Consider the following 23314-nt stretch of genomic DNA (forward strand, 5'->3'; position numbering starts at 1 on the left):
CAACTGTCATTTGTCAAAATCTAAAAGTCTGAAACTCTGCATTCTAGATAACTACAGGATTCATTTTGTAGTATAATTAATTTGTGTTTAGACTTTCTGATTTTTTTTTTCTGGAGAGTCTCTGTCACTTTGACACCTAGAGTAATTTGCACAATGCAGGCTCAATACTCGTGGCAGCTCATCTAGCAATCGCTTGCTGATCTATCTCCCTGAAACAGAGAAAAGTGCAGACACAGCACTCACGAACTGTGGTTGCTTTTGATGAGGAAAAAGGCAGAGGTGATTCTTCAGCCAGGAAGCAAACTCTCTCATTGTTGTGCATGTTTCTGGCTGACTGGGATGCAATGTTAAAATATGTGAAAAATAGAAAATATAAAGAATACTAAAGTCGAGATATGAAGGGGATATTTCATTTACCTTTCATAGTTAGTGAAAATGGAAAGTCACTTTTTTTCTCTCTTAATTATTCTCAAAGCAAGTTACTCATAATTGAGCACATGACTATTAATTTCATTTAACTCAGTGAGATTGCACCATCTCTAATGCTACATCATCCAACACAAATTTTCAGATCACACCAGTCTTTTTCCAAAGCTCCAACAATACATATAGAAACATATTTGGAGATGGCGCTTGCCCCTACATGTATAAATGCATTTGCATATATATATATATATATATATATATATATATATATATATGTTCATCACATACACATACTGTACGTGTGTATATATATTCATATATACACATATGTATACAAAACTACATACATATATAGTCATACTCTCTCTCCATCTATCCACCATCTATTTTCTGTCTATCTATCCATCTATCTATCTATCTATCCCCATACACATATGTATATATGTATATATCAGTATTTATAGATCCTTATAGAAATATATGTATCTCTTAGAGTTTGGATATGAATTATTCTAGGCACAAGAGAACAGGTCTTAGACACATTTACAAGTGATGAACTGGGTTGTGTCATTTGTTTTCACTTTTCCTAGCGACCATGTCACAGACAGGCCAACTGCTCTTTACTCTGTCAGAGTAGCTGAACTCAAAAATACATTTGGCAGCTGAAATTTCCTCTCAGGTTTGTAGCTCTTGGCTTCAGTTATTTGTCAGAACACTCACAAGCCAGAAAGGGAGATAAAGAGAAGCTAACTTGAGAAATCCACTAACAAGTGGAGCAATGATTGAGCACAAGGTGTTACTGAGAAATTTTATGTTTAACATGTAGTCTTCGGAAATTCTCATACCAGAAGAAGAAAAATATTAATGTAATCATAGCTACTATATCTTCAGAGCACAAAACCCATTGCTTTTCAACAAGATCACTTCAAAAAAATAAGTACAGTGGATCAAATAATCTTGGGACCGGCCTTCGTCAGGATTGCAAAGTGAGCACAAAGATATCTGGGCTTCTGATGACCATAGAAGAATATTTATTCTTTAATATATGTTTTCATTGATACAATTAGTTGTGTATAATATTGGGCACCATATAGATGATTATATACAAGTGTACCATGTATGTTTTTCAAACTTAAATCATAGTATTCCTATTCTAATTCTCTTCACATTTCCTGCTACTACTTGTCCTTTCATTTCTACTGTACTTGTTCCCTCAAGTGATTACACACACACACACACACACACACACACACACACACACACACACACACACGTATTTCATATATTTACATAAAATCTAGGATTCACAACTTGAAACCAGAAAGTTATTTTAATTTCTGAACACTAGTATCTATTAATTTTCATCTCTTTATGTGAGAAATGCAATTAGGTAATATATTAAAAACTGTGATAGTATATACCAAATAATTTGAATTTTTTTCCATTTTCGCATTTCTTGATTAGGAAATAATAGATTTTAACCATTCTCTCTCCTCAAATAGGTATCCAGACATTCTCAGAAATGCCTAAGTTTAGTTTAGCTGTGTTTTAACAAGAAGAAAATCTTGCCTAGTACTGGAAACCTAGCAAACTACCCAGGGTTAGTGAAATAATGAATCTCAGGGAAAACTTACAGCTACCACTTTATTAGCCATTGTAGTCCGTAACTAAATTGTAAATGTTTAGCCTTATAATCACAGATAAGCACAGCTCTCATCATTCATCAAGGAAACTTCTTGTGAGTTAACTTTTGTTTCCTGGGCTATCTGGACTTTCATTGTTACAGAAGTGAAAATCAGGGGGTGGTGATAAAGCTTAGCGGTGTATCATTTGCTTGCAGAGGGTGCAAAGCCTTAAATCATTTCACAACTCTTCCAGGAAACAAAGAGGTGAGGATGTGGGTGCTGAGTGTTTCAAACGGAAAACCAGTGTTCTCAACCCTGTATATATGCACAAATGTATAAAATGTAGATACTTTTCAATGAACTATGCATTCACTATACAAAATTTGCTTCATTTAAATCCTAAAAGGTCCTTTACTGTTCTGAATTTGGAGACAGTTCATGAGCTTTTAGCCTCTGTTCTCAGTTAATATCTCATGGAATAGGGACAGTGTTTCTTTTTTCCATCTGCATTGAAAAGTACTCATTCAGCCAGCATTTTACTTATTTTTTTTGCAAAGCTTTGTAATGTGAATTGAAAATAAAAAAAATTCCATATTTACTTTTATTGCTTAAGTACCAACAATTTTAACAATATAACTTAATGGGAGGCTTACTTTTGAAAATATCTTAAAGAAAGCCAAAATGATTGTTCATATATAGATAAAAAAAGGCTATATGTATTGAATAATTTTTTTAGTAGTATCCTAATTCACATTTTCATTTTCTGGTACATTGCAGAACCTAATGACCTTTTAAGGTCTTAGAGATCATTTAAGAAACAGTTATTTTAAGTAAAATTCACCAGTGACTTTTCCCAGCACAATACGGTAGTTTAAAAAATTACACCCATGACAAATCTAGAAATTTCTCTCTGCCACTCACTGACAGGGGCATTTTAAAATAACACTGTAAAATATAGTGTATTAGATGAATAGAAAATAGCAATATCACTTATATATTGGCATATCTTTTTTTAAAATTTTTTTATTTTTATTTTGCAATACAATTTAGTTCTACATATCAGCCACAGATTCCCTTTTTCTCCCCCCTTCGGCCCCCCTTACCTTCCCCCCCAGCCCACCCCCCATTGCCACCTCCTCCAGGGCAAAGCCTCCCCCATGGACTGAGATCAACCTGGTAGACTCAGTCCAGGTAGGTCCAGTCCCCTCCTCCCAGGCCGAGCCAAGCGATCCTGCATAGGCCCCAGGTTTCAAACAGCCAACTCATGCAATGAGCACAGGACCCGGTCCCACTGCCTGGATGCCTCCCAAACAGATCAAGCCAATCAACTGTCTCATCCATTCAGAGGGCCTGATCCAGTTGGTGACCCCTCAGCCATTGGTTCATAGTTCATGTGTTTCCATTCATTTGGCTATTTGTCCCTGTGCTTTATCCAACCTTGGTCTCAACAATTCTCGCTCATATAAACCCTCCTCATTCTCGCTAATTGGACTCCCATATCTTATTAATTTGTTTGCAAATCCTTTTTGACATAAGAATAATATTTACTTTATGTTATAAATTGTAAAAACAAATAAACACACACAATAAATAACAGATTTTTCCTAAGTGTAGGTATACTCACAAGAATTTTATTTTTTGCTTAATTTGTTGATCTATTATTTTAGACTTAACTTTTGAATTTCAAAATTCTTTTGAATATCAGATAAGCAAAAACATCACACACCTACTTTATTTTAAATGAAGGGCTCTAGTAGGCACCAGCATGGTATACATGGTGCTACTTCTGGGCATTCCAGTAAATATATTTTGGCATTTTTCCCAGTCCAAGAAAGCAGAGATGGACCGTAAGGCAGACAACTCACAAATGTCTACATTTCCTGACAAGTTATGAAAGCTGCTTTCTATGAAAAGCATTATACAGATCTTACAAACATTTTCACAGTACTAATTAAAGTTCACAAGCTTTCAGAAAGTTACAGAGATGGACTTTCAGCAGAAGGAGGCCTAGCACATTTGAAGGGGAAGACCACAAAAAGGAGGCCAGCAATGCTCAGGTGAGGAACCTTGCCATCTACTCAGTTGCAAAGCAAAGCAGGGACAGAAGGTCGGATAACCATCTCATTGAACAGTGTCCTCTACGTAGTCTCTTCCTTAGGAAATTCTTCACGGCTTATAGTTAGACAAAGGGAGGAAAGAGTTTCTACCATTAACTGCAATGGCTAAATCTGATATCTGTTGTTCGTCAGGTAAAAAGACTACTCAGTATCATCCATCTACAAATGGACTATAATTGGAGAAAGTATATGACCACAAATACAATGTTCTCTCATATTACAAGATTTAAATCCAATAGACAAACCTAATAAGCAAAATGAAAGGAGGAACAGCACTCCAGTTTTTCCTCATTTGAAATCTTAACCTGTAGCACTGACATCTATAAGCTGTTCGATTTGAATGTTTTGCTTGAAAGATTCGGAAATGATACAGAAATATCTTTCCTGTATCACAGTCTCTATATATTGCTTCTTTGGGTTTTGCTTTAAAAATTATAAATGTATAATAACCATATTATGCTTTTTATGTGTATAATAATTCAAACATGGCAAAATATTGGCTATAGTTTCTCAAAACATCTATTAGTTTGTTTTATGGATATGGATATTTATGATTGAATTGATACATATATAACACATATTTAGGTATTTCTTATTGTCTTTCAAATAGCTGACATGCTTTTTTTCTAATAACAAAGAAGACAACTGAAATTTGTAAGTACATACAAGTAGTTGCAATCATTTCTCTATTTTGTCAAATATTCTTCAAGACCAAAAAATCAATGTGCTTACTCAGTTCTGGACCTTGTATCCTATATTGCTGACATGCTGGTCAGATGTGGCCATAGGTGAAATAGTGACTTTAGTTATTTGGTAACTAATCACTTTTTGCATTTAATAAGAGGCTTGCTTTACAGAGGAATTTCATATCTTGTACTGCAAATCTCCTTTTATAAGGGGATAAAGGCCATGGCAGAGAACCACAACTATATGTAGTTAAATTGTCCTGTTATCAAAATTCATTCTAAATATTTACATTGAACCCATACATTTTTGTGTAGCTAGAGTTTTCCTACCTGGCCCACAGTCAGGACAAATCTCTGTCACCTGCCAGTCCCACAGCCCCTCAGACCCAACCAAGTAAACACAGAGACTTATATTGCTTACAAACTGTATGGCCGTGGCAGGCTTCTTGCTAACTGTTCTTATATCTTAAATTAAACCATTTCTATAAATCTATACCTTGCCACTTGGCTCGTGGCTTACCAGCGTCTTCACATGCTGCTTGTCATGGCGGTGGCTGGCAGTGTCTCCCTCTGCCTTCCTGTTCTCTCTGGTCTCCTCTCTGTTAGTCCCGCCTATACTTCATGCCTGGCCACTGGCCCATCAGTGTTTTATTTATTGACCAATCAGAGCAATTTGACATACAGACCATCCCACAGCATTTTTGTTGATCTCATCTTGTGTCAGAGAACCTTATTTTTGCAATTGATAGTGGTTAATGCAGAGACACACAGCTGGTCAAAATGCTGAGTGTAAATAATAACGAGTGCTTATATGTTCATGGACCATTTACATCAAATTCACTATCCAAAACTCAGAGAACATTTTAGGATGAAGAGGGAGGAAGAATAAAAAAAGTCAACCGATGGGGATGAAAGCAATAAATACGTAGTTCTGGCCATGAAATAGCTGTTAGGTGCATCAATTTATACCAGCTTTGTTTAATCCTCAAATGATATGCACAGGAACAAGGCACACCAAACTATAGCATGGACTGGGGACTCATGGTCTCATCCTTCTGAGACCCCATTCCTATCCCAGAACATACAGGAAATTGATGGCAGCTGAGAAAGGGAGGGTCACTTTCTTTCAGGGACATGGCTGACAGTAAGATTATCCATTACCCATTAGATGGCCACACCCCCTTGTGCACCTAGGCTGCATTAATTTGACTCAAGTGGCTTTAATAACAAAACCAAAAAACAAATTGGAAAGTTGAAATTGGGGAAGATCTGGGGTGCAAGTTAATAGGGAAAGTAGATGGGAGGCAGTGATGGAAAAATATGCTCAATAATGATTATTTAACTATGTAAAGAATGAAATAAATCTACTAAAAGACTTGAGAAACTAGTTCTTGAAATTTCCAATGTTTAAATAGTTAATTTGAAAAAGTAGTAATAAATGCCAAATGAGATTTAAATGTCAGTAAAAAACAATAATATCAAAGAAGTTTTGTTATTAGTTGCTTGGTGATATCGTTATAAATAATGATTATGGTGATATCTTTATAAATAATGATTATAATTTTAATTACTGCATATCCATATTCTGCTGGAAATATTAATATTTTCTTTAAACTACAAACACAAAAATTGTACTTGGTAGAACTAAAGAGTACAGAGAGTAAAATATACTTAGTATGTTTCACTAAACATATTAGAAATTACAAAAATATGCAAAGAATTTAATATTTTATTTTAATGAGAACATAAAATAATATAAGTTATAATGAGTCACTCTACACATATTGGAAGAAATTTTCCTGCAATTTGCTAGTATTTTAGTTTTAAAAATAGTTTTTATTTTTGTTCATATGTTATATTATTTATCCAAAATTTTTGAAATTAAGTGAAAAGTTAAAGTACCTAAGGAAACATCATTTTAGCTTGAAATCTTTAGCAAAAATGTCAAAATAATAAGTATAGCATTAAAATTAAAATATATATATTTACTTATGCTCAGGTTATTAAGTCCTTAAATTATTTGATGGGATATTCTAGCTACACATTGCTAATTATATAGTAAGATTTTTGACAGGCTTAGGAAAGCAAATAAGATTGTCAGGATACAGGTCTCTTGTGGTGTTAATGTTAAAAGATAGCTATAATCTAAGGGATAAAGAAAACACCTTGGCCGGGCGGTGGTGGCGCATGCCTTTAATCCCAGCACTCTGGAGGCAGAGCCAGGCATATCTCTGTGAGTTTGAGGCCAGCCTGGTCTACAGAGCTAGATCCAGGAAAGGCACAATGCTACACAGAAAAACCCTGTCTAGAAAAAAAAAGAAAAACAAAAAAAACAAGAAAGAAAGAAAAAGAAAACACGAACACATAGGTGAGTTTTATTGCTAATGACAAAATATATTAGAAAAGACCCCCAAAATTTTTGTTTTTAATTAATTTAATATTTTTGTTCATCAATGTTCAAAATAGAATAAACAAGAAATAGCCAAAGCTTTCTAATACACAGATTAGAAATAGAATCCTGGACAACTTTGGCTGCTGTATTCATATGTGTCTCAAGACTTGTGAATGGTGATGTCTGATCAAAAGGGAATGAAAGTCATGAATGGTGGGTGGCCCATATCACTAATACAGTTTTTGAATTGCCAGTGTTGAAGTTTTAGCATGATTCCAAAGTCACCTTGGCAATTGATTGAGTTCCAGGAAAGTTAGAGTTAAACAGAAAGACATTGTCTAATTAAGTAAATATATATATGTGTATATATGTACACAGAGAAAATAAAGAAAATAACACGTTTTGAATAGAGACAAATATATTTAACTGATATTACAGGACAGTAGGTCCAAAATCCAAAAAGAATTCCTTTTAAATCTGACATATATTCGATATCACTAGTGTAAATCCAAGGACATGAAAATACACAAACTTTCAATATTTCTTAGTTATAAATTCAAGACTGATTGTGGTTTTTGTTTTCACTTGTTTTATCTTCTCATTCTTAGACAAGAAGAAAAAAATAGAGTATATTCACACACAGATTCTTGACTGTGATTGATCTAGAAATTTGAGTCCAAAATAGAGAAACTAAAGAGTTAGCTTCCCTTACTTTAACATTTATGAAAAAAAAACTTCAAAATAATTTTACTAAAATTAACACAATCATGGTAAAATTTATCCCTTTTTGATAATTCTGCCTTTTTATTTTATTCCTTTTTAGTTCCATCACCCGCTTTCCATAGGAAGCTTAGTACCATCCATTTTAAGTCTAACTGCAAGGTACTAAAGGGAAGAACTGGTTTGCAATTACTATGTAGGAAAGACAGTCCACATCAAAGGAGTATGCCATCACCACCTAGCATGTGGTTCTCTATTTTTAATAACTCTTAGAGATTATGAAATCCATGATGAGATGGACATGGATCATTTTTATCAATAGAGGAAATTTCCTTTCTTTTGCCCTTCCCTGCCTTCCACTCCCAGCCTCATTTGACACTGGTATAGATGCCCATTTTAACAATTCACATGGATAAAAACTTTGGTGCTGCATTAAAAAAAAGAAGAAGAAAAGAAAAAGATCTCTGAGCTAATGTAACTCAAGCTCGTTAATATAAAAATAATAATTCCTAAATCGCTCTGTCCTTCCAAAACCTGTATCTCTTAACAATTCTTATGGTGGTACATGTCCCATCTAACCCAATGGTGAGAAAACTACATTGTCTTTCTTATGAGTTAAGTAATGTTAAAACAGATTTTCAGAGGAAATCAATTGACTGAGAAAATAAATTGCAAATGTAGACATAATTTTGATAATTAAAAAGTTGTGAATGTGTGGTGATATGTTGTATACTCCAATAAAGCTTGTCTTGGGAATCCGAGGACAAAATCAGCCACTATATTAAAAATAGAGGTCAGGCAGTGGTAGCACACACCTTTAATCCTAGCATTTGGAAGGCAGAGATCCATCTGGATCTCTGTGTGTTCCAGGCCACACTGGGAACAGAGCCAGGCAGTGGTGGCACACACCTTTAATCCCAGCACTTGAGATTTCATGCGTTCTCTTGAGAAGAATACACACCTTTAATTGCAGGAAATGATGTCTGGGCAGAGAAAGGTATATAAGACACGAGGAAACAGGAACTCACTCTCTTGAGGCTGAGTAGTCCGTAGAAGTAAGAACGTGACTGGCTTTTTCTGTTTCTCTGATCTTTCAAATTTCACCCCAATATTTGGCTCCTTTTTTTTTTTATTAATAAGACCTTTTAAGATTAGTGTTCCACATCTATTATTAAAGGAGGAAGAAACAATTGACAAAAGGAATAGTTCTAAAATTAGTATGCCATCCTATGTATTTTTATAACTGTTATAATTGCCATACTGGTAACACAATACATGCCATGAAAATAGTCATTTTGAAAAGCATAACTTATAAAGACAAACCAATGGCAAGACTGGATTAGCACTATTTTATGAGGACTATCAACAAATATAGAGGCAGTACAAAAAAGTGAACGGCAGACAAGTCAGACTTATGCAAGTTAACTTTGGGCTCAACTTGAAATAGGAGACTGTAAAAGGCACTCTGCAAAGCATTTAATGGTGAGAAAAAGTTACATAATGTGCAGCTACAGCTTGTAAACGTGCTGTGAAATGTAACACTTTTTTTAACATAAGATAATTATCAAAAGGTTTTTCTTTAGTTGCTTATCATTTGCACTCATGTTTAAATACTACAGTCTCTGGTTGCTTAGACAAAATGTGCAACTTTATTTTTTTCTGAAAAGGATTAGCACAATGGGATAGACCCTTCTTGAAGAAGTTATTTCTTATTACTTTAAACTGCTGTGCCTTCAGCATTAAGCTACTTTAATATATCTTCCTTACCTTTATTCCAAGAGTTCTATTAAAATTATATTTGAGTAGAATTTTTCTTCTTTAAAGGTGTGTTAGGAAAAATATACCATAAGGTATTTATTAATTGCAGTTGCCAGTGATTTTATCTATTTCTCAACCTCCATGGTGTTTCATTCCACTTCTTCTGAAACAAAGGTATTTAGTTGTTTAATCCTCTATATGTACTCATTCTGACAATATCTCAGCATAAAAATTATCCTCATAGATGAACATTTTCTCAACATATTTTGCAAGAAGAGCTACAATTTAATGATAGACTTATATCATCCCACTAAGATAGTCTCAATTTGCCTATTGATATGGATAGTGGAGAAATAAACCCTGCCCAGACAATAGCAAAAGAGGTGAGAACTAACTTTGAAGCATGTTTTTTATTCTCTCTGTTATCATAGTTGCCATAAGACACTTGGAATTATGATTTTAATTTTTACTGCATAGAGTATCTCCAAGAATGTATAAAGGCCAACTCTTAGGTTTATGTTCCCATGTCAAAAAAATATTGATTTAAGCATTGCCTAATGGAAAAAACCTGGACTCTTCATACTAGAAGAACAAATCTTTACAAATGAAAAGAGAACACCACAAGTCATCTTTATTTTGAAACTTTCATTTTATCATTCTGTTATCTTTTTGTGCAACAGAGTTTAAGCAGTCTCCAAGTTTATAAATTTATTGTTTACACTCGCCCTTTAATGTTTTGAATTTTTTTGCTCATTTGTTGCTTCGACAACTAACTCAGGGCTTTCACAGAGTCCTTTAGCATAACAGACATCCTCACTGAAATATGATGGAACAGGTTTGTATACACTATAAACCAGAAAGTGGACAATAAATAAAAACTCAAAAACCTTTCTCATATTCCACATAATTATGTGCTTCGAAGCTCTTTTCTGTGATAGACACTCAAGGAATGTTTTCTGACTTTTCTTGTTTGTTCCATTATTTCCTTAAGTCTCTTCTATTTGGTATTTAGTAAGTGTAGCAGTGTCCTTGTTGTTCTTCCCTTTGGGGACGAAGGCCAAGTAGGCAAGGAGTCAAACCACACAGACTCCTGGGAGAATGTCGAAACAACAAGCTCAGTTTATTCAGGAAGAGGAGAGCCTTATATACCCTCCACCCCACCCTGGGGGGAGGTTTAATGAATATGCATCAGCTGGTGTGACATAGCTGTCTCTCATTGGTCTAGGTCATCTCCAGATCATGTTTCAGCTGCTGTTGCTAAGACAATCAGGCAGACCCAGGCTGGCTCTCACCAAGTATCTTTTTTACTTGTATGGGCCCTCTGGCCCTCAAGCCCGTGAGGAATGAGTCATCCCACAGGTAAGAAGCAGTAATAAGAGTGACAAATATCGAGTTGGTGAATGCCTGACACATTCTAGTGCATAACTAAATGCAAAGCATATGATTAAGACAATACCAATTTATTCACACAGTTAAATTATTTTTTCTTAAGATCATAGAGAATTTCTAATTTAAATAAGATAATGTCACTATTATGCTATTCTCATAATTTAGGTGCTTTTAAATTAAGATTTTAACTACTGCTTGGATGATTTCCGAGGAATCTCAAGAATGCTTTGTTACTGAAATTTATCACATAAAAATAAGACCAGAAGTGGCTGAATAGAAGTAGATAGCTCTACTATGAAGAGTATATACTTTGATTCCAAACACAATTCAAAATACTCATGTTGGGCAGCACACAACTGTAACTCCAGCCACAAGGGTATTCAAAAACTGTGCTTCAAAAGCGTCTTTACTCATAAGAATTTACCCTAGGCACGTAATGATAACTGCATATTATAAAAATAAATTTTTTAAGACTAAAAATAGTATAAACAGAATATTTTTTCTTGATTAACAGAACATATACATTGGTCAAAATGATTAAAAATTTGGAGAAATCCATTAAAGTTAATTAATCTGAACTATAAAAGCTGTAAGGTCCCTTAATATTAAAATAAGTATTTGGAAATGTATTATTTTTAAGAGACATGTTTTTAAGTTAAAAGCAAATAAATGAGAGCTTCCGTGGCTAGTTTTCTGATAATTTTCAATTCTAACCTCTAAAGTATGTCACTCCTAAAAATGACATGAGTGTTAGCTGTTTGTTGTGTGCTGATAGTAATTAGAAAAATGTCCCTTCTTTCCTCAAATGTACTTATATGTTATATTCACAGGATAGGAACCTTAATCATCACTTGTAGAATACTCTCAACCTGGTAATTTAGTAATATACACTCAAATTAAGCTAGGACTTTTAGTGTTATTTTAGAACAGAGTGTCACTTTCAGACATATTAATCATGTTTATTGATTGTAAAAATCAAGGGGCAGTAGGGCATTTTAATGCATACCATGAAAAAAGAACTAATTGTTATAGTCTATATATGACACTATATCTAAATATTACAATGTGGTAATGTGTCAGAAATGGTCAAATTTAAATGTGACCAGGAGCCATAGTTGTGAGCATCACTTTATTGAGTTAACAATTATTCTAAGGAACAAAATGAACTTAAAATATGATACATGCATATATAATTGTTTCTTACTTTCTGTGTATAAATGTTTTTTTTTAGGTTTAGAAACTTTTGTGTTAAATCTTGTAAAAAACATGGGAAAATTTGAGATGCACTATCTAGATTATATACATATGTGGGTCTGTGTGATTTCTGCAATTATCATATTTCTTTGCATTACATACATATTATATGTATTTGTATAATATATTTTAAATATAACTTGTTCAATTCTTGTAATATTGCTTCTATGAATGTTTTCAAGGCTGACCATTTGGCATAAATTATTTTAATTTCAATTCATATTCTCAATTTCTAAGTCCCAAAATCTTAGTTTCAATCAATTATGGGAGGTTTTGGAGGTAGGAAATGTAAGGAACTAATGTTGTAATTATATTATAATCTCAAATATAAGAGAAAAATAATTGGATAAATAAATAAATTAACATGGTTCTCATTAATGAAAAATGATTTCATATTCTAATTCTGAGAGAATACTAAAATGCATTGGAGTAGGAAAATTTGTAAGAATGAAACTCTACGTAGTATGGTTAACAATATTGGAGCACAAAACTTGGAGGTTAAAAATTTCACTTTTACTTTGTCTCTTTTTCTTCTTTTTTTTTTTTTATCTTATCTGGGTTTATCTGGTTTTGTTTGACCCTATCTTATTTTATTACTATTTTCTATGTGCCTTTTCATTTTCTAAGAGACATAAAAGTGTGGATTTGGATGGGAGAGGAGTTGGGGAGGATTTGGGGGAAGTTGGTGGAAAGGAAACATAATCAGAACATAGTGTATGAAAAATCCTTTTTCAATAAAAGAAAAATGGAATAAAACAGCAAGGAATGAAATATATTTATACTTGAAAGATTTGAGAGTAAACAATGTTCATTTGTTTCCTTGTATTTTTATTTAAATTAAATATAACAATTCAAATGAACTATTAGGCACACTCTAAGTGGGGGGTTATGGGGGCTCATGGTGCTCTGTGCTTGAGGGTGCTCAGAAGGTTCCTATATGTGTCAGAGTCCTGGAAATCTAGTTGAGGTGTTGGCATACTTCAATGCCATTTCTGAGTTATGCATATTTAAATATGAATGCTAAAGTGGAGAAGGAAAAATGAAAATAAAATATTTGCACTCCAATTTGAACATCTGGTATAGCACGATGACTGAGTGTATTAAGAAGTGTGCCAGGAAGCAGAAAGACTAGAAACCACAAAGTGGACGGAATTAAATGAGGTCCAGAAGTTGACCTCTGACATCCTCAGGCAAGTTGTGGTACATGTCTGTATGTACGAAAGAGGTGTTAGAATTGTCCAAGGCCTATGGAAACTCCTGTCATTTTGTTATTTTAGTGTGTGTGTGTGTGTGTGTGTGTGTGTGTATGTTTGTGTGTGTATATGTGTGTGTATGTGTGTATGGGTCTGTGTGTATGTGTGTGTGTGTATGTGTATGTATGTAAGTGCATGTGTGTGTGTGTGTGTGAGTATGTGCATGTGTGAATGTGTGTGTGTGTATGTGTGTGTATGTGTGTGTATGTGTGAATGTGTGTGTGTATGTGTGAATGTGTGTGTGTATGTGTGTGTGTATGTGTGAATGTGTGTGTGTATGTGTGAATGTGTGTGTGTGTGTGCGTATGTGTGAATGTGTGTGTGTGTGTGTGTGTGTGTGTGTGTGTGTGTGTGTGTGTGTGTGTGTACATGATGTATATTCAATGCTTGTCCTCTGACTTCTTTACTTTTGTACTGCAACTTAATGGCTTTTTAGATTACATCCTTTCTAAGAGTTCTCAGAAAAATGTTCACAGGTTTTAGGTTGGGAAAATCAGGTAAAGAATTTGCTGGGTATTCACAATGTTGCCCTGTCTTTTAATCAAGTACTTTTTTGTTAGTTTTTATTTTCTTAACAAATATTAACATGAATTTTATTATAAAATGCCTAAATAAAAAATAATAGCATTTACTTTGTAGTTTAGGATGATTCTCAGAAATATTCTTAGATGCATATATATATATATATATATATATATATATATATTGTTTAACATCTTAATTTTGATTTTATTTATATAATTTAATAAAGAAATTTTAATTTATTACTACAGTGGAAATGGTAAATAACAAATTTTTCAGCCTAATGTTCATCCTTGTTCATTGTTTCTTTCTACATTTTTAATCTTTGTAAAACATTGAGGCATTTCTTGCAAATGTCTTAAATGTGATTCAGAAGTGAGATATGCTTTATACCTTATTTTTATAAAATTGCAAATGGAGCAGATGGTAGCTTACTTATACTATCTCATTCCATATGCAAAACTAAGAATCATGTAAATTGTAACTTCACCATTCTTATTTAAGTTAGGAAAAGTAAAATCACTAATATTAGTGCTTATCTTATATATAAATATATTATTTATTAATATATAAAAATATATTATATAAATATTAAATATATTATTTCATCACAAATAATAATGTTTAAAAATATTCATAAAGTAGTATTTTGAAAGAAACCAAGTATATACAAATAATCTCTAATAGATATTTAATGTAAATCTCATTCTCTTGTATCGTTTTCTCTGGAAAATAATTTTTAACAGTAGAGACATTCTCTAGGGACGATTATTACTCTCGCTCTCAGTATTCCATAGTTGGCTATAGTTCTTTGTTTAAAGTTGGGGCCTCTTGAGCATTCTCCCCGTCTATGACAGTTAACATGTCTAATGGTGTCGTCCTTGTCCAGCTCAAGTTTAGGCAGCCATGTTCATGAAAGTTCTTATGTATAGCTTTTGACATGTCTAAGAGTCCCCATCTCACACAAAAAATCCCTGCCACTCTTGCTCTTCCAGTCCTTGTAACTCCTTTCCTAAATGACCCTTGAGTCTGAGGTATTTCAGTTGAGCCTGATCTCCAAAACTCTGCATTTTGATTGGTTTGGGTTGTTGTAATGGTCTCTGTTGCAACGAGAAGTTTCCTTAATGAGGAATAAGGATTAAAATTGCCTCTAGCCATAAGAGCCAGTATGTTTTTAAGAGTGCCTCAATTGGTTATGCAACAAAAATGATCTGCCATGAAAGCATAAATACAAGAAATATTTTACAGACTAAGAAGTTTGTGTTGATGAATATGTGAATGTATATACAGTAATTATTTGGCAGTTACTAAAGAAACAACAAATAAAGAAACAATTATTAAAGAAAAAAATGTGGCTGTGACCTTGAAAAAAAACCAAGGAAGGGTGTTTAGAAATGTATGGAGGGAAGATAGAGGAGGAGAAAATGATATAATATGTTACAAGTAAATATATATATATATATATATATATATGTATATGTATATATATTTAAAGAGATGCTTTTAAAACACAGGTATTCATTATGGTATTTATCCACTGAATCAATAAGTGCTAAATAAATGTTGAGCCTTATAAGGACATACCTTTGTTTCAAGTTATAAACACAAGGGATCAAATATTAACATTGTTTACTAATGTTTTATTTTGTCTATAAAATATCAGCCACAATATTTATGAACTTAGAACTTTAAATAGTGTTCTATTTTCTATGAAGTATAGTGTTGCTCATATTGTTTGTAAAATGTCAGCCGTTTCTTAGAGAATGACAAAGGAAAAATTTGAAGGAGATGACTGACTATTGAATTTTGCCTAATAATAGTCTAACATGCTTTTTTAAAATGCAAATTGAGACACATAAGAATGATCCAAGTAAATAATACCATTGTTATAAATTTATATTGTCTAGGTAGTATAAAAGTGAATGGTGGACGTATTGCATATATTCTACAATGATTTTAGAAGTTATTACACTTGAATTTTATTTACAAAATAAGGTGCAGCATCAACTCATGCACATTAAAATAAGAGAATTGGTGAATTCTATTTTAATCTCACTAAAATGTTTTTCTTGTCAGTAACAATGATTCTTAGGTGAGTCTCTATGTCATCATCCTGCAATCCTGGAAAATACTTCCAAGCTATATTTTCTGCTGAATAATTACTCAGACAAAATTTAACATAACCAGCAAGACAAAAACATTAAAAAAAAAAAAAACACACAATACAACCTCCTGCCTGTATTGTTCTTTCTTCCATGATCCTATGATGTCACACAGACCACATACCACTAGCTCTTATTTTTCCTATGACATCTCATATAACACAAACTCTTAGTCTTTATCCAAGTCACACTAGCAATTTCATCATCCATTTAAAGAGATATGACAAATTCTTTATTGTAAAATTTTTACTGTCTCCCTCCTAAAAGTAGTTGTTTTCTATTGTCAAATTTTGTCTCAGAATCCATTTTGTCAGTGAAAGCTAAACATAAATTTTCTGACTTTTTAGGAGACAGTCCTCCTTCCTGTATTGCTTGGGTATATCATTGAATGAAAGGAAAGAATTGATGCCAAAATTCCTGTCACTTATACTGATTACACTTTGTTGTTTTTGATGGAAAATATCTCTATATTTGGTCATTAACAGAAAGTAAAATCATGTATATCAAAATAATCCTATAATATAAACAAGTTCAAACAATGAAATTTAATTTAAAAAAAAGCAAGATGAGGATATTCCAAGATGTGTCTAGACCTTCCTTTCTACAATTACTATTTTATATTAACTTTTTTTTTTAAAGGAAAGTATTTTATTTTTTTATTTTTTTTTAAAGATTTATTTATTTATTACGTATACAGCATGTGTCCCTTTAGGCCAGAAGAGGGCACCAGATCTCATTACAGATGGTTGTGAGCCACCATGTGGTTGCTGGGAATTGAACTCAGGACCTCTGGAAGAGCAGTCGGTGCTCTTAACCACTGAGCCATCTCTCCAGCCCTTTATATTAACTTTATGTATCACATATTTATATATGTGTATAAGACACATGTAATTTTTATATTAATTTAACATATATGAAGACTCTTTAAGTAATATATAATATACTTGCTTCTCACCTTGCAATCTAATAACCAAGACAACTTTTCCTAGGTCTTCAGCTAAGTAACAAAAGTCATTATTTAAATTGTTTTCTTCTGGGTGATAACCTAAACAAAATCGTTAGAAGTCTCTACTATAGTTTTGGAGTGTTTTTTTCTTCTCTTCTGCCCTTTTAAAATCATTGGCCATTTTCGATCTCAATAGTTGCAGCTTTTATAATGATAGGAAATAAGTTGAAATATTAAATATGGTATATGATGTCATTCAGGACATGAAAGTGTCAAAGAAGTAAAATATAGATAAAAAATCCATTCACACATAAGTATGAAATGATCACCATGAAATTTTGATCACTCTTACTGTAGGAAGTAATAACGAATTTATGAAAATTCTTTTGACAAAGAGAAAAACAAGTCATAGAATGGTCTTATAAAAACAATTTCAATAAGTTCTTCTCATAGCAATTTCATGAAGATTATATGACTAAAATTAATCTATATAAGAGGTATAGAACAAAAGGAAAATATCTTACTGATGTTATATAAAATAACATCTTCTTTATATACAATGATTAGACTGCCTACTTGAAGTACATACATTTGTTTCTTTGTTGTGAGACCTGAGAAGACACGCATTAGAGCAAATAATAGCACCTAACAACATTTGGAAGTAGTAAGATACAGTACAACATGAAAGCCCTTGGGTAGTGTTTCATTTTTATTCAATGGCAGATTTTATACCAATTATTATCCATATCCATATCCAATTCACATTTTAATATATCTAGATTTCCAATTCGAATGTATTTTTAAATCAGTCAGTTAGAAAGGTAAATATACTTTTAAAATTTATGCATGAAGACATCATAAAGAACACATCATGCTAACCAAAGCATCTCAAGAGCATATGATTCAAGTAAGCTTGACGTATATACAACTAACTGTATGCCACTGAATGTGACCAAAATCTCCTGTGATAGCTACAATAAATACCAAGAAAATCACAGCTATGGGCAATTAAAACAATAACAATGATGTTTTGAAGGACAAACATGTTGAAATAGGGAAAAGTCCTTATAAAGAATGGAAAGCCAGGCAGCAGTTGTGCATGCCTTTAATTCCAGCATTTGCGAGGAAGAGGCAAGCAGATCTCTGTGAGTTTGAGGCCAGCCTGTTCTACAGAGTGAGTTCCAGCACAGTTGAGGCTACACAGAGAAACCCTGTCTCAGAAAAAAAGAAAAATGAATTGAAAAGTAACCTATTGCCAAATAGACCTAAGTTCATTTCAAGTATGTTCTTGAGTTGACTTAAATTCAACAAATGTAATGAGGGCAAAGAGACAACCAATTGAGCTACACCTGATTTCTTTCTCACAGACATTCTTGTTGAACATTACCTTCAAGACACTGAACTCATAGACATAGGAAAAGCAGATAGATAATAGAAACTCTGTCAGAAGTCTCATTGTTAAATTTTACTAGTGAGCGACCTAACCATGAGAATTCAGGGTACTAATTGCTAAATATGAACCTATCAGTAAGAAAGCTTTCTGGAATATTCACATCCCTCAAAAATAAATTATTTTTTAAGGACAGGCATACAATTTGATGGACATAATATAAAAGGGAAATCTTACTCAAGTGTCAGGTAAACATTCTCTTTGAGGTATTAACAGCCATCAGTTTCTCTAATATAGCCATTATGCTTTTTATTGGCTACTTAATAATATTCAAATTAAAAAACAATAAAACTTTAAACTTTTGGCATGTATCTCACCATTTAGCTTTATACAGTGAATTCCAGTTCTCCACAAACAGAAGCGTACTTAACAGCAATTTATCAAGGTACAAGCACAGTAGGGTCTTGATGAAGGCTGCCAATTGGGTTTGGTGGCAGCTGATATCTACTTACATCCTTAAAAGCTGGAGAGGCAGACACAAGGCTGGAACAGTGAAAGAGAGACAGATATCTTTCCCTTTTCATGGGATCATATAAAATCACAATACGGTCCTCTCCTCAGGAATTCACCAAACTTGCATACAAAAGATCATTTCTCCATATATAGTAACACTAGCAATTAGGGCCTTTTGGAAGGATATCAGTCACTCTCAAGACACTGTAATGTGAGATATTCATCTGTCAAACAGAACCAGCCAATTGACACAATCCAAACACATAGCTACTGTATACATATGTTCTTACTACAACAGTTGAAGGGATGTGTAAACTCATGCAAATGCTATTCATTTCCATGTTTAGTATGCATGGATAGTATCAACACTATCTCTGACTCACAAATAATCTAGAACTGAACAGATATGGACCTATCATTTTCTCTATTCTTCCCCATTGCTTATATGTTAACACTTTGATGTAAAGGATGGAGGCAGTGAAGAGAGATGGGAGGGAGGAAGAAAGGGAGGGGGGAAAATAAAGAGAGGTAGATACAGAGAAACAGAGACAGAGACAGATCATGAATTTGAAATGTATATAGGAGGTTCAGGAGGGAGGAAAGGGAAGGGAGAAATGCAATTCAATTACAAGCTCAAAAGTAAACAAGAAAACTGTCAAATGTCATTTTTAAACAGAATATATGAAATTGGAATGTGTATATCTACATCTCTTTCTTACCCTAGTAAGAGAGTTAGAGTGTTTGATTATTGTTTTCCTAAATCCATATATATATATATATATATATATATATATATATATATATATATATGTTTTTTCATAGATAATAGGCAGGTAAATATAGAGATCAAATATCTCTTTTCAATGTTAAGAAATCCCCATAAAAACGGTTGTTTTTGTATCCTCTGACTATTTAAAATCAATCAGTCTACTGAGTCAAGGGATAGAATAATAAAATCTTTTTTTGCTGTCCATTATCTACTTATATATTGAAAAGAATCCTTTTACGGTGGGATGTCCTGAAATGTGATACTTTTAGATGACCTTTCTTCAGCCACCCAGTAATCCTCGATTGGGAAGTGACCAAGTTTACCACTGCAACTGAAGGTTTTTCTGCTTAGAGCAAGCAGTAATGGTGGTGCTCATGGGAAAGTTTGGAGAGGTGCTATATCATTTCATTAATGATTCAGTCCATAGATTTTAAAAACACACTGTGACAATTTATAGAGACTAAATGCCTTCAAATATATTAAGATTAGGAAGTACTTCTTAATTAAAGAACTTAAACAGTATTTTCTTGTCATTTTATTTATTTATTTTTTATTTTTGACTCTAGTGTGGTGGTATTGTGTTCCCCAAAATATTGTGCACCCTAATAAACTTATCTGGGGTCAGAGACAGAACAGCCACTAGATACAAAGGCTAGAAAATAGTGGTACCTACACCTTTAATCCTAGCATTGCAGAGGCAGAAATTCATCTGTTCAAGGATACAACCAAGCATGGTGGATAAATGTAATTTTGCCTCCATGTTTTAATGAAAAGAAATGGTTTGTAAAAAGATTCTGAATTGTAGAAATACAGTAATCATTGTTATTGTATTTGTATATTTTATTTTATGTCTTTAAGGTTTAACATGATAAGACTGTTGACAACTACACGGGTAAGTGACATAGAACAAAGCCCAAGAAGTAATGATTATTATATTTTTAAAACAAAGGATCACAGTGCTATGATAATATAGAAGGAAGCATAGTTATATTTCCATTATGAGGAGAAAGTGTCTTTAAAAGTGCATCCTATTCTCAAACTTTTATCCCAACTATATGGTGCCCATTTATGTACTTAATTCATATCTTTACTCTTGTGCCTTGTATAAGAACCCTTTGGGTATTTTATTTGTACTGAAATACAGGTCAGCTTCTAGAACCATTTCTATGAAACAAACAAAGGTGGAGAAGATTGCAGGGAAGAAAAAAGTCAACCTGTAAAGGCTAAATGTACCTTGAATGATAATAGAAATTATCATGGTAAATGTAAAATTTTCCCTCAGTACCACAGTCTACAAATGGCTCTCTCTGATCAGTGCCTTTGATACTTCTTTATATACCTAACATCGGTTTAATGAACCGATAAAGCAAATAATTTTATTCAAGGAATATCTTAAAAATCCTATATGACTTCTAGATATGCATATGATTTAGGCTTTAGAAAACTTATTTTTCTGGATCTCTAGATGTTGTCTCGTTTAGAAACCAGTGTCGTACACACTCAGCAAGTGCACTGCCGTGGAATTTATCCCCAGCATTCTTTGAACACAATGCTCTGACTGGTAAACAAAATGGAACTATGTGACAAGAGAAGTTTCTGGGTTTCGGTTTGTGGGTAAGAGGTCAAATTCAATAATTAATTAAGAAATGGAAACTAAAGTACCCAATGATTAATTACTTTTGTAGATTTAAAGCACTCTAGGGTACCTTAATTTATTTTAGCTTGATTAATTTACCGAAAATGAGAATTCTATTCACAATTAGAGTAAAACATCAGGAAGAGACGTGGGATTGGAAAACAATAAGGAAAGTGAATACAGGATGCAAGCATGAAAGACAATGAATATATTCATTTGTGCATTAAAATATGACTCTTCGGGCGAGAAAGTGCACAAAGCTTCTGAGTGCTTTGTACAATTAAAGTTGAACATCACACTGCAGTATGGGTGAGGCTGATTTTAAGAAACATGTGTGGGTTTAATTGGCTGAAGGAATATTTCCCCAAGTTTTAGAGTGATGTGTTGGGCAGTATAAAACAAGACAAGAATGTGACTGAATATACAAAAATATATCAAGATTTCATCCTTTTTATCATCAACTTCTGAAAGAAATGAAGCATGGAAAGCCAAGTCAGTAATGTCTCTGAAAGCAGACATGTTCCTCTATGATGATATAGAACAATACTTTTTAATTTGTTTAATAAAATCCTAGACCTCCCAAAGCCAAATATGAGTGCTTATTTATTGTTCAGTCAGGAAAAAGTAGTGAGAGTTTATCTATGTTGTGTTTGTTGAACAGTAAAATTATGTTAAATAAAGACTATGCATGGATATATAGATAGATAGATAGATAGATAGATAGATAGATAGATAGATAGATAGATATTCACAATTTGAAATGTTTGGGGGACTTGTATTTCAATCCCCTCTCCTTTCAAGTTGCAATATTCCATTACAAAGTTTCATGTTTGTTTCTTATTTTGTTTCTTATTTTATCTCCTCCCTCATGGTATTTTCTTAGTCTCTTTTGCTTAGCTCTCTTCTAATTTCGTTTTTCATGCCTTCTTTCATGTCGTTTTCTTTTGATTCATTGTTACTGGCTCATATCTTACTTAAGAACTAAGAAGTTGGTTTTCCATTATGGAGAAATCTTCAAAAGGATAAATTGCTTCTTCAAGTATTTATTTCATTCATTGTAATACATTTTATGCATTGAACTCAGTAAACAGGCAGGATTTATTAAATTATTAGTGTCCACATAGGCATTGAACTCTTTGTCAATGTTCTCACTGAAGTAAATTTGTAGAGTAATATATTAACAGACATGAAACATCTGAGTGAGAGAATTATTTTTTAAATACTTAGAAATTGTAAGACCCTTGAATATAACATGATTGAAACTGATTTTATAATATATAAAAATCACAAAACTGCTCATCAACTTATTTATTTCCTTCTATGACCAACAGACAAACACCAGTGTGCTGTTGTCAAGTACCATAATTGAGAATCATAGAGATGGCTCTTATCTTGAGTGGGTCAGAATAAGACCAGTTATCCCCGTGGAAAGAGCTGTGCTCTTTAACATTTTCATTACATGGCTGCTCAACATAGTATTCAATATTTTTATATATTAATTAAACTTTATTAATCTTATCTCCCTTAAATTATGTAGAGAGGAATATCTTTTTAAACATACCTTCCTTTGTACAATAATAATATTATGTCTGTAGTGCCAAAATAATTTCTGATGTATATCACTGATGCCAACAAGTGAATTTCACTTGAGTTCTCCTGAATGGCTTTTAAATGTAGTAGCTTTTAAGTAATCTCCTTTTTACTAGTATTTTTCCTACTTTAAAGCTCCCATTTACTTTAAATAATGTGTTGCAGG

The 23314-nt window shown here is 33.0% G+C and overlaps 1 long non-coding RNA gene across 1 annotated transcript in view; it reads left to right on the plus strand.

The window, feature by feature from the left end:
- The first annotated feature begins 10970 nt into the window (after positions 1-10970).
- The window catches only part of LOC128112193 (uncharacterized), a 168260-nt gene continuing 155916 nt past the window's right edge, over positions 10971-23314 (plus strand). The window contains exon 1 of the long non-coding RNA XR_008218904.1: positions 10971-11083. This is a non-coding gene — a long non-coding RNA (uncharacterized LOC128112193). The remainder of the gene's footprint in view (positions 11084-23314) is intronic.

The sequence above is a fragment of the Peromyscus californicus genome, unplaced genomic scaffold (assembly GCF_007827085.1).
Source record: "Peromyscus californicus insignis strain IS unplaced genomic scaffold, ASM782708v3 Scaffold_16__1_contigs__length_79575227, whole genome shotgun sequence".
Taxonomy (NCBI): Eukaryota; Metazoa; Chordata; class Mammalia; order Rodentia; family Cricetidae; genus Peromyscus; species Peromyscus californicus.